The sequence below is a fragment of the Hyla sarda genome, chromosome 2, assembly GCF_029499605.1.
Source record: "Hyla sarda isolate aHylSar1 chromosome 2, aHylSar1.hap1, whole genome shotgun sequence".
Classification (NCBI taxonomy): domain Eukaryota; kingdom Metazoa; phylum Chordata; class Amphibia; order Anura; family Hylidae; genus Hyla; species Hyla sarda.
Window position 1 is genome coordinate 91,713,014 of NC_079190.1, and position 16,659 is coordinate 91,729,672.

The 16,659-nt window shown below is 41.8% G+C and overlaps 1 long non-coding RNA gene across 1 annotated transcript in view; it reads right to left on the minus strand.

Moving 5' to 3' along the window:
- Window positions 1–2,090: 2,090 nt before the first annotated feature.
- LOC130357659 (uncharacterized) overlaps window positions 2,091–16,659 on the minus strand; it is a 203,978-nt gene continuing 189,409 nt past the window's right edge. The window contains exons 4-6 of the long non-coding RNA XR_008889213.1: window positions 11,810–11,876; window positions 3,558–3,657; window positions 2,091–2,309 (exon numbers count right to left, since the gene is read on the minus strand). This is a non-coding gene — a long non-coding RNA (uncharacterized LOC130357659). The remainder of the gene's footprint in view (window positions 2,310–3,557; window positions 3,658–11,809; window positions 11,877–16,659) is intronic.

Below are 16,659 nucleotides of genomic sequence, written 5' to 3' on the forward strand. Positions count from 1 at the left end.
AGAATGTTTCTAGGTGAGGTCTTGGTTTGTTAACCTTTATTTTGTTCAAATAAATTGGCTCATAGTGAGTACAGCACACCCACTATACACATACATACTTGCACTCTGTTTGTTTCCTACTTTTTAAACACAGGGCCAGTTTTAGACTTAACGTGACCCCTGGGCAAAATTAACAGTGGGGCCCCAAAAGCTGAAACCAACTAACAAGTCACTCACATGTAGTTAATTCAGGATGCAGCATGCCAGGAGTGTTGCAAGTTTATTAAAAATCAAGAGGACAAGGCATATGTCCCCCTAGAGACACAATATTTGATAGGCACACAAAATACTGTTATATGGTTCCTAAATAAAAACCAATATACCGTATATACTCGAGTATAAGCCGACCCGAGTATAAGCCGAGACCCCTAATTTCAACCCAAAATCCCAGGAAAAGTTATTGACTCGAGTATAAGCCTAGGGTGGGAAATACATCATCCCCCCCTGTCATCATCCAGACCCGTCATTAACATCCTCATCATCATCACCGCCTGTCATCATCCAGACCCTCCTCATCATCACCTGTCATCATCCCCTTGTCATCATCCCACACATCCCCCCTTCATCATCCCCTTGTCATCATCCCACACATCCCCCCTTCATCATCCCCTTGTCATCATCCCACACATCCCCCCTTCATCATCCCCTTGTCATCATCCCCACCCCCCTTCATCATCCCCTTGTCATCATCCCCACCCCCCTTCATCATCCCCTTGTAATCATCCCACACACCCCCCCTTCATCATCCCCTTGTAATCATAAGTACTGTCCAGAACTAAAGTATGAGTACTGTTCAGAACTAAAGGGGGGTGAGAGGGGGCTGGATGATGTCAAAGGCCGCAATGGTCTTCAACCTGCGGACCTCCGGAGGTTTCAAAACTACAACTCCCAGCAAGCCCGGACAGCCGATGGCTGCCCGGGCTTGCTGGGAGTTGTAGTTTTGAAACCTCTGGAGGTCCGCAGGTTGAAGACCACTGCGGGTGGAGAGTTCACTCGAGTATAAGCCGAGGGGGGGGTTTTCAGCACGAAAAATCGTGCTGAAAAACTCGGCTTATACTCGAGTATATACGGTACATAGACCAATATTCTCACACACAGTGATCAAATAGTGGTAGATACCAGCTATACGCTGGCATTCTGCAGACCCAATAAGTGGCGGTTTAAGCTGGATAAAGTTCTTCTATATGCATACACATATTTCAGAGGTGCTCATATATGTATATATACAATATATATATATATATATATATATATATATATATATATATATATCCTCAAAGAATTGCAGCACTACTTCACCAGTCTTTATGGTTCCCGCACCCTCGACTCGATTAAAGTCCCAGTGGATATCCACAAAAATGGCGCAGTGCTCCAATGCAAAAAACATAGCTGAAACGTTGCTATTCTTGTGTGATATGAGGAAATAAATTCAAGTTTTTTGCATTGGAGTGCTGCACCATTTTTGTGGATATATATATATATATATATATATATATATATATATATATATGTTTGTAGTTTGGAGTAGCCATATTAGTCCAGATGTTGCAGAATCTTGTAATACTTTTTTATTGGATTTTACTAAATAGAAAAGGTAAGATTCTGCAACATCCTATGATTTTGCATCTATTTCTCTCTCTCTTAAAGGAGCCTCTCCCTGCCAGCACTATGCGAATGACCTTCAGGGAGACTCACTTCTAGACGGCCTTGGCTGCAGTGCTACACCTTCCTTGTCCTGGGCAGTTGCGCTGTTTGCCACCCCCTAACGCCGGCCCTGCATATACAGCACTGAGCAGCCTTAACAGAAGCTATTAAGCTACTTTTACTGGCATAAACTTCCTCACATCATCCATGCATAGATACCTAGTTGGACAATGACTGCTCTGTTATGTTGATAATTATGTGTCAGTATCTTCTATTCTATTCCATGTGTGCTTTAGAGATGGGTTTAAAGCAAAGAACATGGGGGGTGGGTTATCAAAACCTGTCCAGAGGAAAAGTTGCCCAGTTGCCCATAGCAACCAATCAGCTTGCGTCTTTCATTTAAAAAAAAAAAAAAAAACTCTGAAAAATGAAAGAAACAATCTGATTAGTTGTTATGGGCATCTCGTCAACTTTTCCTCTGGACAAGGTTTTGGTAAATCTCCCCCATGGTCATTTTGTTTATTCAATCATTATATGACTAGATGGAATGATCATATCAATAATGGCGTAGGCAGAGAACTCCTCTGTCAGTCATCTGCATAAAGTTGTATGTTGTTTCACTCCATCTGAAAAAAAAGAACATATCTGTTCAATTTAAGTTGTGTAAAGTATATATATACAGTATATAAAAACTATAGTGTAACAGAACACTGTAACATAGCAAAACAATGTAATGTAATCTAATCTTATCTAGAACTTTGCATGTTTATCTTTTTCAAGATATTAAGAGTCTATTCACATACCAGAATTTATGCTTTAAGGGGTACTCCGGTGCTTAAACATCGTATCCCCTATCCAAAGGATAGGGCATAAGATGCCTGATCGCGGGAGTCCCGCAGCTGGGGACCCCCGGGATCATGCACGTGGCACCCCGTTTGTAATCAGACCTGGAGCGTGTTCGCTCCGGGTCTGATTATGGTCGACCGCAGGGCAGGCGGCGTGTGACGTCACGCCTCCGCCCCCGTGTGACGTCACGCTCCGCCCCTCAATGCAAGCCTACGGGAGGGGGCATGATAGCTATCAAGCCCCCTCCAGTAGGCTTGCATTGAGGGGCGGAGCGTGACGTCACACGGGGGCGGAGGCGTGACGTCACACGCTGCCGGCCCTGCGGTCGCCGGCAATCAGTCCCGGAGCGAACACGCTCCGGGCACTGATTAAAAACGGGGTGCCGCGTGCATGATCCCGGGCGTCCCCAGCGGCGGGACTCCCGCGATCAGGCATCTTATCCCCTATCCTTTGGATAGGGGATAAGATGTTTAATCACCGTAGTACCCCTTTAAATTAAAGCCCATAGTCTTCTATGGGATTTTGCACTCCCATTCGCACCTCTGAATTTCCGCTTGCGGAATTCTGCTAGCGGAATTCCGCAAACAGAAATTCAGAAGTGTGAATGGGAGTTCACACCCCGCTCCCTCCACTCACGTCCCCCTCCCATAAACATGAATGGAGAGGGCATGGCGTTATGTCACATCCCCATTCCTGGAAACAAAAGAGCTTTCCGAGACTGGAGACGCAGCCCCCCCATAGAATGTGGGTGCTGCTCTTTGGTCGGTTAACCCCTTTAAAGTAAACTGAGTGAAATGGTATTATTTACCAAAGTTTTACAATATACTCCACATGAGCAATATACAGATGCATTTTATCAGCGTTGCATGATAACTTTGATCCTATGAATGTTATTTTTTACACATAGGAGTCCTCCCAACTAAACAGACAGACATACAAAAAGACAGGCAGATGGATACATATCTACATAGACTGATATCCTTGCATGCTATCTGAACATTTTTAAAGACATAACCAGTTTTTCTTACCATTTCTAAAGATGATGATAAAGATGGATGTACTGACTCTGCTTCTTCCGTTTGCTTCCTATGAAGTGGAAATAACGCCCCCAGTGTCTAACGCCCAGACCTGAAAAAAAGTATAAATAATTTCAAGGGTATAGGACAACAAAGGTGTTAGGATCTATTTCTCTCTGCGATCAGTCAACTCCAGCCGTGTTGATTAGCAGACAGATGTAATGCACATGTATTGATACAGGTGGATGTTCCCTTACATGCAGAAAAAACAGCTCCGCAGAAGAAAACATACCCAAAATTAGATTACAGCCCTTTTTATATGGCAACACTCTGTTAGCTGATTGGCTAAGGAACACTGGTGGTTCATGGTGTCCCTTTTACAGTTTCTTTCTTAATGTAGCAAAAGTTTCATTATCCTAAAAAAGTATCTTTATTCTACCAAGGTCAGTTGGATAGTTTCAAACATCAATGGGAGCTGGACAGAACTAAGATAATGGTTAACTGAAAGTAGAAAAAAATGGCTAACACCATGTTTAGTTATGGTGCCCTCTTCCTGAGGGAAATACTGACCCTGTTTTATATATATATATATATATATATATATATATATATATATGAATAAAGGGAATATAGATATCAAAATATAATTTTACCAAAATTCCCCCCTCTGATATCTGTGTTCACTCCCCCATTGCTCAGCATTAGTTCCTCTCTCAGTTGGTTTCTTGGATTTCACTCATAGGGAGGAGCCAATATCATTGACATCTTCTTCCAGAGGAATAGTTTGATACATAGTTCTTGTCATTGCAGTCTCAATCAGTTTCGATATAGACCTCGGATGCCGGGAATTCAGCAACATCCACAGGTCACCAAGATGGCAATCCAATTGTGATGGAGATAAGAGCTGACGTCACCAGTCCAGTCCATCTTCCAAACCATCCATAAAGCCAATGGGTCACTTATTCCTGAGTTCTCGGCCAGCTCATTTGATAATACAATCATTCCTTCGATTGCTCTGGTCACGATTCTTCCTGGTCACGATTTTTTGTTTACTGTACTCGATCAAAAGAACAGAGACTCAAACCTTGCTGCCACTTGATCTCTGGCTTTAAACTCATTAGGCACTCCGAGGGGAACCCCTATCTCGTCAATGTACACCTGAGAATCAAAATACACTTTAGGAGAGTTGTCCCTTCAGCTACGTGGGTGGCCTCCTTTCCAGGGTGACCTTCTAAATCTTTTTGTCTAAGAGTCTGGGGACAACCCGTAGGCCCTAGGCCACTGTTTCTATCATGGTGTGGTTCATACAAGGGGTACAGGGACTTAAGTCCGAGCTCCTGCTCTCATCATCTGATAATTCACTAGAGTTTGGGCGTGGTGGAACACTCTCTCTCAGGTAAGATGTTTCTGCCTCCCTTGGGGTGTGGTGGTGACTGGTGCCACAGAAGTAGAAGTTACTGGGTTTTGTTCATTGAGAGGGTCTACTCTGGCACGATGGACTCGGGACACAGTGGGATTGACTATGGCCTGCCAGGTTTGGGGAGGCCGCACCTCCACATAGGGTGGGGCTGCCTCTTGGAGTGGATGTTCAGCAAAAACAGTATTTCCATCTCATTTTTTTTTAGATCTGATTTGGGCACGGTCCTTTCCCTGTACCAGCCAGTGACCCTCACTCAAACTTCTTTTGTTCTGTTAGACTAACTTTAGACTAACTTCCTTAATCCTACCACATAAAGCTTTCCATAATTTTACTGTCAATTATTAAACCTAAACTACTTTCAAAGTCACCTCTGGTAGTTTGTCAACATATCTCACTTTTCCCAGGGGACTTATACTCTCCATGTCTAGTCATTCTGTTTTCCAGGGTTGTGGTCCATCCGGACAGTCCCTAGTCAGGTGTCCTTGTTGGTGGCATGACCAACATTCTCTTTTCTCCACCCATCCTTTATCTTGCCAACCTTCTCTGTTTCTCTCATTTCTACCTTGTCCCCTTGATCTACCTCTTCTTCCTCTCCTCCTGTTGCTGCCCTGACCTCTTCCACTACCGCTATGCTCGGGTGTGGCAACACCAGTGTACTCATCAGACTCATCAGCATCATCACCACCTTGTAAAAAAACTTTCACCTTCACAGAGAGGACATGGACTGGAGGAGGTGGGACAGGGAGGACCTGGGCTGGATGAGGCGGGACAGGGAGGACCTGGGCTTGACCAGGAAGAGACGCTTGTATAGGAGGAGTAGTCTGTGCTGGGGGCAGGGCAGGATCGATTAATGGTACGAGAGGAATTTCAGGTTGTGCTATGGGTGGGGCATGGTAGGGCAGTAGCCATTGAGCATGGCACATGGTGTCATCCTCTTCATCTACCATGGGCAATTGATTTTGAGGCTAACATAAACAACCCTTCTTTTTGTTCTGGTTTTCTACCCTATTCTGTGCCTGCTGCAGCCATTCTTCAGCCGCCGACAGACCCTTTCTTCTTTGGTCTTTGGGCCCAAAGGATTTAAATTTATTTACAAGGTCCTGGCTCCCCTTAAAAGTTAAATTTCCATTAAACCCACAATCTCTTTCCCATTTGTGACAGTATTTGACATTATTTGGATCTTTGCTATGCATACATTTCTTATCTCCCTCTAAAGGAGCAGGTGGAATGTGGCAGCACCACAAACAAGTGCAAGCAGATCCTTTACACAACCTATTGCCCATTGTGATCTATTCTAGGTATCTGAAGAGCGAAGTAGAAAACAGGAATAACCCCTCTATAACAGAGCAAGTAGGAATTAAACATGTACACAAAGAATAATAACAGAAGTGTTCCAAAAATAACAGGAGCAAGGAAAGACAAATTAACCCCAGGGTTTTCAACAGCTGGAGGAACAAAAGGAGAAGAAACTAGTAGACTAGTAGAATACATTGACTTCCTCTGTGAGATTGCAAGCTGCACAGCAGAAAGTGACAGTAGCTTTCCTTAATCTTTTTAGATTACTTGTAGCTACTCCTGTACAGAATCAATAACTCAATATCTCTCAATCTGGTAGCACAATCTTTTTTGTTATCTGTCCTGGAAAGCAGGTAGTGTCTATTTATGTTAGGCTACACCCCCAAGAAAGCCTCTTTGGCCCCTGTGTTACCCAGATAATACACAATCAACACAGTGCCTGCCTTCGACCACTATGTCACCAAGTTGTTATACGATCAACAATAGTGTCAGTATTGCAATCTCAAATAAAACTCAGATAATTTCAAGCAAAGAGAAAGAAAGGGAGAAAGAAAAAACAGTCTGTCTTACCTCTCATACGACTTGGAGGACTGGATAAATCAGGTTCAAAACCATAAAGTGGGCCTGGGTCCTGATACCAACCAGCCCCTGTTTCACTGCTAACCTTGAGCTGGGGGTCTTTTGTCCTCAGCGACTTAGACTCAATACTCACTGAGTATTTTGGTCAGTACCGTTCAACCCAAAGTCCACTCTTTTTTTCTGGAAATCTGAGTGCGAGCTGATTGGCTAAGGAACACTGGTGGCTTATAGTGTAAAACTTTATTACCAATTAAAGTTTCTTTCTTAATGTAGCAAAAGGTTCGTTGTCCTACAAAAGCTTCTTTATTATAGTTTCAAACATCACTGGGAGTTGGCCAGAACTAGGATAATGGTCAACTGAAAGTTTTACCTTCTTTAGTTAGTATATATATATATATATATATATATATATATATATATATATATATATATACACAGTTAATATAGAAATCAAAATATAATTTTACCAACAAAAGGAGTTTAAAAACCAGTAAAATAGAAAAAAAAATTTGGGTTGTGCAATGTGTGATTAACGTGTTATCAATATTTTTGTGGATGATGCAACAAACAAAATGGCCGTCTAGTGAATTTATTTTATATTTAGGAAAATTTTCCACCTATGAATTTCTAAGAGCCCTATAAGATGTCCCAATGCTTACTGTACATGTGAAGCTTGAAAAATTAGAATATCGTACAAAAGTTAATTTCTTTCAGTAATGAAACTTAAAAGGTGAAACTAATATATGCAAAGTAAAATAGTTCAAGCAGTGATAATTGTGATAATTATGGCTTACAGCTCATGAAAACCCCCAATTCCCCCCCCCCCCCCCAATTACTACCGTATGGTTTGGGGAGCCATGTCATCTGCTGGTGTTGGTCCACTGTCCTTGATTAAGTCCAGGGTCAATACATCCGTCTACCAGGAGATTTTGGAGCACTTCATGCTTCCTTCCGCAGACGAGCTGCATTACTGAAATAAATGAACTTTTGCACTAGAGATGAGCGAATCGAAGCTGACGAACCCGAATACGTTATGAATTTCATGAAATATTCGATTCACAACGAATGCGAATATCGCCGCGATTCTATCAAGTGAATCACTTCATTAAACTGCATTTTACAGTATTCCAGGCTAAAGGAGTCCTAAAATGGCAGATCCACATGTCACTACATGGGGCAGGGGATTATGGGAGGACGGGAAAGTACGGCGGGAAGGGAGGTAGGCGGAATGACCCTGAGCCACATGATTGACACAGCCTATCAGCATCGATTCACCCCTGTGATGTCACTGCGCTATGTAATCCCCGTCCATTTTACGGAGGCTCATTTCATCCATGCACTCAGAGAGAGAGAGAGGACGGAGCCTGCGAGTGTGTGTGTAGTGTACTACAGACACGCTGAACTTAATAGCACAGTGTTTCATCTGCTAGCCAGCCAGTGCCATTCCACTCGCCGTTGTTGTAGCGAGACTGCAGTGCGCCTGTTTCATTGGAAATGATTTTAACAACCTTTAACTTATAGTCACTGAATTCAGCCTTTTATCGTTGCCTCATACATGAAAACAAGCTGCCTCCAGCCTCTTGAATATTAGTATGAAAGGCAAGAGGGATTTTCAGCGCAATTTTGTGTATTTTTTCCCACAATAAATAATCTGCTGTTTCATAGTAGTGTTTAAACGGTATATATAATAACCAGCAGTTCATTACCTTGTTAATACTCTCTAACAGAGTGCAATCTTGTGTATAATACACATTTTTCTTTTTTTTTTCTGTGCTGCTGCAGTGTTGTGTACTAGTGGTGTTGTGCAAAAATACGTATTTTCAGCAGACTGTAGTGCATATTTCTGCTCTCATATGCGCATACCACATATGTACATTAAAACAGTCTACTATTTTGGAGTAGTGTTGAGCGGCATAGGCCATATTCGAATTCGCGAATATTCGCGAATATATGGACGAATATTCGTCATATATTCGCGAATATTCGCGAATATTCGCATATTCGTTATATTCTCGTTTTATTTTCGCGTATGCGAAAATACGCATATGCGAAAATTAGCATATGTGGAAATTCGCATATGCGAAAATTAGCATATGCTAATTTTCGTATATGCGAATTTTCGCACGCCAGTCTCACACAGTAGTATTAGAGCCTTCTTTACACCACACAAGCTGGAAGCAGAGAGGGATGATCACTGTGATGTGTACTGTGAAGAAAAAAAAACAAAAAAAAACGAATATTCGTAATTACGAATATATAGCGCTATATTCGCGAAATTCGCGAATTCGCGAATATGCGATATTCGTGAATAATATTCGAATTGCGAATATTCGCGAGCAACACTATTTTGGAGCTGTAAATCTGTAACAAGTGTACATACTGGGAAAGTTCATGCCAAAGTAATCACTAGCAGTTGTTTTACGAAAATAACTTTTCCAAGTGTATAATATTATTTTTTTGCTCTCTTTTATGTGCATACCACATACCTACATCTAAGTAGTGATTTTTTTTTGTTTCTTTTAATCTGTAACAAGCCCACATACAGTGAAAGGCCAGGGAAAAGAAATCACTGGCATTTTTTTTAGGAAATTAATTTTTCCAAGTCTACTGTACCGCATTTTTTTGCCCTAATACGTGCATATGACATACCTCCATCAAAGAAGTGCACTAATTTGTACCTGTTAATCTGTCAAGGGCCTACCTACCTCCTGGCTGTTGTTTTAAGAAAATTAAATTTTCCAAGTGTACTTTAGCGCATTTTTTTGCCCTCATACTTTGCAAATCACATACCTACAAATAAGTAGTGTGATTTTTTTGTACCTGTTAATCTGTAACACGCTTACACAGAGTGAAAGGCCTGGGAATAGTAATCACCAGCTGGCGCATTTTATAGCCATCATACGTGAACAGCACAAACAACTTCTTCCAAGTAGTGTGCTTTTTTCCCCTGTTAATATGAAACAAGCCTACATACAGTGAAAGGCCAGGGAACAGTAACCACCGGCTGGTGTGTAACGAAAATACGTTTTCCAAGTGTACTATAGAGCCTATTTTTTCAGTCGTATGTGCATACCACATAGCTACATCTAAGTAGTGTACTTTTTCAACCTGTTAATCTGCAACAAGCCCACATACAGTGAAAGGCGTGTAGTGAAGCGTATTTTACTCTCCTTGTATACGCACTAAGTATTGTCAGGCAGAGAAGTGACAGGACCTGCTCAGAGGCGTGGCAGAGTCCTACGTTTATCAGGCAGAGGTCGCAGCAGACTAGGGGCACGTGGCAGCAGGAGTCGCAGTGAGAGGACTGAGCTCCCGGTATCAGCTACCGGTCGTGTCTCTACCGACAACCCATCTGTCGTCGATTGGTTGACGTGGTCATCCACTTCATCACAAGTAACATCTGATACCCCCAGTCAACAGTCGGTGGGTTCCTCAGACACAACCCTCAGTTGGCATGGCCTGGGAGCAGTCCCTGTCCCCAAATTGCCTCTGTCCTATGCTGTTTCCTCCCCTAAAGAAGTATCTTACGCAGTGGGTTCAGCTCCACTATTCAGTGAGGAAGATTAGACGACAGTCAGCAGCTACTGCCCAGCCAAGAAGTGGAGGAGACATCTGCCGCTTCCTACGCTAGGTGGGCAATTATTGATGAGGAGGGTAACGTGGGAGGTGATGTTTCCAGCATTCAGGGTCCTGAATCATACACTGTTGAGGAACTTGAGGAGGACATCAGTGACGTGCAGACAGAACTCAATGATGATGAAGCCGATCGCACTTGAGAGCCGGGTGCAGAGGGGGCTTCATCATCAGCAGCAGAAGAGGGTTGCAGGTTGCCCGTGAGGCAGCAGATGAGCCAGCAAGGGGGTACCATGGTTGGTGGTCAGCATAGTGACAGAAGTGGAAATTCAGGAACCAAACGTGCCTGGGGTAGGCCACCTTCTTCGCGGCAGCCTACCTTCCTGGGAGGTAGTGGAACAGGGGTTCCTGAAGACGGTGGCAGTAGCAGTCAATTATTGCGCACTGTTGGTGGTAAAATCAGATACTCGGCAGTATGGCAGTTTTTCATCAAGCATCCGGAGGAAGTTAACACAGCCACATACAAGATATGTCGGCAGAAGGTGAAGGGTGGACAGGGTAGCAATGTTGGCACCACGGCCCTGCGTCAACATATGATGCGCCACCATAAAGCGGCCTGGGACAACCATGGCTCAGATGTAGTGGTCCAGTCTGCCGCATCACCCAGTGGCACGCCGAGGTGGAGAGTCCCAAGCTGAAATTTCTTTTCAAAGAAGGCAGTACCAGCCCTGCATAATTTTGTACAAGAGAAGGTGTGCCAGTCCTTGAGCCTGTTGGTGTGTTCAAAAGTGCATGGCACCCCCGACGTGTGGATTATTCTCCTGATTGGTAGAGGTTTGAACACTCAGACACACGTCAAGTGTCACTAGGACATGTGAAAGGTCTTTTCTAATGACATGTACTCTTTAAGTTAGACTATTTGTGTGGCTCCTTGCTGTCATCACTTGTTGGCTGCACATCCCTATTACACAGGGTGATGTGCAGCTGATGATTTTTTGACATGTAAAATTTACCCAACCAGCCAATGAACGAGCATTTGGTTGGTTGTTGGCTAAACACTGGCCTTCCTACACAGGGCAATATTGGCCTATTCTTCTAATTATCACCTAATAGGACCTTAAAAAGATATCTAGGGTTGGCCACTTTGGACAATTTGTTAGAGGGGCTCACCCAAGATAAACTGTTATTATAGCTTTTGATGGAACACATAGTAGTAGTTAGCTGTAATCTGTGCGGGAACTCACACGTGTTCAATTTACTTATAGTATAATCACAAAGAAAATGAAATATTACATAGAAATTAAGTATCACACAATTCTGAAAACATTCAGTAGGATTTCACAGTTATCTACTTTAGATGTCCATTATAAAAAGAGATATTAGATAAAATTCTTACAAATGTCAGTAGAAGACTTCACCATGTACACTATTCTCCCGTCTGGATCCCGGAATTTGTCGGTATACTATAGAAAAAAAAATTATTTTATGAACAATGAAAAGATGCTAGAATATTGAACTTAGTTCCAGATCAAAAACTAAAGCAAACTGGCAAACTGTGACAATAAGGTAAACAACAAGCTCGACTTTTAGTGAATGCAGCTCAGACATCAATGTACAACTCTCGTTAACCTCTGGACACTTAGCAGAAAATGCATAAGTGCATGTCTGCAGATTCTCACTGTGTAAGCTACTATGCACATCGTAAAAGGGCAACACAAAGAGAATATTTCACCAATGTTTAAAGGGCTTTCAAGGGGTTGTCCTATCCGGACAATCCGACTCCATTTCCTTTATTAGGTCTTATGAACATCATACTAACCCAACTTAGGTGGAAGAGCCTTTGGAAATAGTATTGCCCACTCTGGTGAACTTAAAGTGTACCTTTCATTTGCAAAAGCGTTTAATACAATGTAGATGACATTATATGTATATTTGTAATATACATTGGTTAAAAAATGTATGTATTTTTCGTTGAAAAAATCCTGGCTTGTCCCTGAAGCTATTTCCTGTGTGTCTCTGTGCAGAAACAAAATACAAGAAGTATGAGCGGACAAGCAGGGCTCTATACATGGAGGACAAGCAGGGCTCTATACACGGAGGACAATCAGGGCTCTGTACACCAAGGACAAGCAGGGCTCTGTACATTGAGGACAAGCCGGGCTCTGTACACTGAGGACAAGCAGGGCTCTGTACACTGAGGACAAGCAGGGCTCTGTACACCGAGGACAAGCAAGGCTCTGTACATTGAGGACAAGCAGGGCTCTGTACACTGAGGACAAGCAGGGCTCTGTGCACTGAGAAATACCAGGGCTCTGTACACTGAAGGCAAGCAGGGCTCTGTACACTGAGGACAAGCAGGGCTTTGTACACCGAGGACAAGCAGGGTTCTGTACACTGAGGACAAACAGGGCTCTGTACACTGAGGACAAGCAGGGCTTTGTACACTGAGGACAAGCAGGGTTCTGTGCACTGAGGACAAGTAGGGCTCTGAGCAGTGAGGCTCTGTGACATGCCCCCAGCTCACATAGCAGGATGATTGACAAGCCAGTAGCCTGCACATAGCCCTGCTTGTCCAGCCAACACTTGTACTTTGTATTTTGTCTCCGCACAGACACACACAGGCAATAGCTACAGGGAGAAGATAGCATTTTTTCACCAATAGATATACACATTTTTTAACCAATATATATTACAAATATACATGTAATGTTATTATCTACTTTATTTAAAAAGTTTTTGCGTATGACAGGTTCACTTTAACACAACTGTGTATTAAATGGTCACACGGTCACTTTAACCCCTTAAGGACTCAGCCCATTTTAACCTTAAAGGGGTATTTTAGCTTTAGACATTTTTTCCCCAATTATAGACCCAAAAGAGAACAGCCAAGGTAGACAACCCGTATCAGAATAGGTTAGTGAAGTGTTATGTAAATAACTCTACCCCAAAAATGCAAACACTATCACAAAAACATTATGCTCATAAATCAAAAATCTTTATTAGACATATTACACACTGTTTATAAAAACTATAAAAATATGTTTGGCACCAATAACAACCTCTATGAATTACATGACACGATAGTGTTAATGGGAAATAAATATATCACTCCATAATGGTCACCCGCAAGAATATGCACAGTTAATACATTAAAGTATATAAATAGTAAGGTATTAAATTAGGAGTAGTATAGTAGCATAAGAAAATCCCAACGTCTATGAATCAAATAAGCCTTACCAGTCATGTAACAACCCCAACATATGTTTTACTCACAATGGCTCCCTCAGGGGGTGTGGCTAATTCCTGATACCATCATGGTTAATATCTTAATATCTGGCCACTCACATTAACTCGTACACTAATGCAGATCATCTCTGACCAATCCATATAACTCTTACATTTATTTTCCCCTCATTTATTTTCCTATTAAGATTAAGATTTTTATTTTATTTCAGAGTGGTTGCAGAGGACCCTTCCTGACTCTTTTTAGGGCTTCCATTTCTACGCAGTGCACTTTTCGGTAAAAATGACACCTTATCTTTATTCTGTAGGTCCATACAGTTACAGGGCTACCCAATTTATGTAGGTTTTGTTTATTTTACTACTTAAAAATTATAACTACATGCACCAAAATTTGTATGTTTAAAGGGGTATTACGGGATTTTTTTTATTTGACTATGCTACAGGGGCTGTAAAGTTAGTGTAGTTTATAATATAGTGTCTGTACCTGTGTGTGATGGTTTTCTCACAATTCTTCTGTGATTTTCACCCCAATATTTATTTTTAACAGCATACAAAATGACTGTTGTCTCAGATTTTTCCCAGGTTGCAATGTGGCTGAGACCTGACTCACTAGTCAGCTGATGACAGGGAGCCTGTCTGTTTCAATGGGTGGAGTGATCACTTGGTGGGAGAGAGATCAATCTGTACCCTGATTGAAAACCACAGGTCTTTTGAATGGATGCAGCTCATTTATGTTTCAATGGGTGGGGTGGCTGATGTGTAGAAGGGAGGAAAATTGAATTTTGGGATTTTTAGGCATAGAAAAAAACTCAGAAAGGAAATACCAGTTCACAAAAAGCTAGCCACAGTGTTATGGTAATCTCATGACAAAGCCATTTAGCCCCAAGACAAGTGAAAATCCTTCCTAAGCATGCCCATTACTGTCTGCCAAGTACGTATTAAAATCACCTTATGGTAGAAAACCCCTTTAAAATTGTCATCTTCTGACCCCCTATAACTTTTTTATTTTTCCACATACGGGGCTATATGAGGGCTCATTTTTTGTACCATGGTCTGTAGTTTTTATCGGTAGCATTTTTGTTTTGATGGGACTTCACAATTTTGGACTCTGTTATTTTGTTACGTGTACGCCATCGACCAAGCGGTTTAGCTAACCTTCTATTTTAATAATTCTGACATTTGCACACGTGGTGGTACCACATATGATTTTTTTTATAAAAAAAATGGGAAAAGGGGGGTGGTTCAAACTTTTATGGGGGCCCCCCATTCACATGTATTCTCTTTTTTTTTTTTTAAACACTTTTAACTTATTTTTTAAGCCCCTACAAGGGGCTATGCAATGCAATCTTCTGATTGCATACGCTGATCACTGCTATGCCATAGCATAGCACTGATCAGTGTTATCGGCACTCTGCTGGAGCAGTAGATCGCTGATCGGACAACCAGGAGGCAGGTGAGAACCCTCCTGTCATCTAGTAAGCTGATCAGGCTCTGAACATATGGATATATGTTTACATCCCAATCATGGTTATTCTTCTGCAATAGGTGATGTTACAAGCACAGAAACAGTGCCCACATGACTATGATAGGCAGCTCTGGTTGACAGCTGTTTTTTTTTTTTTTGCTGAAACTGCCCTGATCAGAAAAACTTCTGCCCATCTATACCCTTTTATACAGTCGTCAATAACATCCATAGATTGTAAAGAATTTGTCAGAGGGAGTTGGTAGCCATTCCACCAGCAATAATGGGGATCCAATGGGTCACTATGGCATCCATGAGCATTTAAAAGGTCTTCAAGGTCCACCATAGATATATACGGCTATATATTTATACGATGCCGCAACGAAGAATAGCTATAGGAACATGTCTATAAACCTAATCCTCTATTCAGTTTAGGGGCAAACAATATCTTGATAGGTTCCCTTTAATGACAATTTAATTTAACTGTTGGACTTTGGAAGCCTTGTTTGTATGGATCTGCCAGAATGTTTAGTGTACCCCTACACTTTATACATATTCTGTTTTACAATCTTTTTATTGGGTTTTCAAAACATAAACATGAAAGACATTTATAACATAGCATTAAACAGTCATGACATCTCTTACATGGGGGGATCCATCACATAATATAATATACATGCATATTACATTCTGTACATTATACTTGAGGGCCATAAATGGCTACACATTGCTCTTTTGCCAATGATCTTTGCACTAGTACTTTTGTATTCTAGGTTATGTCACAATAATTTTTTTTTCGCTTGGCAGCACGTATTACACAAGATATAATGTATAGTTGTGCAAATGTGTAGCCTCCATTTACTATAACTTAATGAGTTGCTAAATTGTCTGAGATGCTAAGTAAATAATAAAATGGTCTTTGGAAATTTCCAAGCAGGCTGAAAGTTCATGAAAAAGTTTAACATTTATTCTTCGGTACCCAATGTCTGCTCTTTCATCATAAAAGATTTACTCTTGCAACAAAGAAGTAGAATGTAAATCAGTCAGCTGAAACATTAAATCCACCTACCTAATGTTGCATTTTTCCCTCTCTTGCTACAAAATAAGTCTGACCTTGAGTGGACTTTGCAGATCCTTAAAAGGTTTTTGGGACTTAAGAAAAAAAAAAAAAAAGACTGCCTATCCTGCTGATTTGTGATAAAATTAGAAAAAGGGGACAACCGTGTACGGCGCCTCGTGTATTACCCCAGTGGAAAAAAAGGTACGTATGAGGTGGCAGTTGGGGCAAAATAGAGCCCCCTTCAGATGGCCGCTCACCTTGATATAAAAGAATAAAGGCGTTTCACCCAACAACCGGGAAGGGGGGGTACAGGATGGGAAGTCAGCTGCTGTGCCGCAGGTCGCTGGACTCTGAGAGGGTCCTGGTAGAGATGCGAAGATAGGAGAAAAAGACCTTGCAACCGGCGCTGCTGATTCACCACATCAGATACAGGACTAGGGGTTCAGGAACCACTTAGGATCCACTTTTATTATTACGCGTT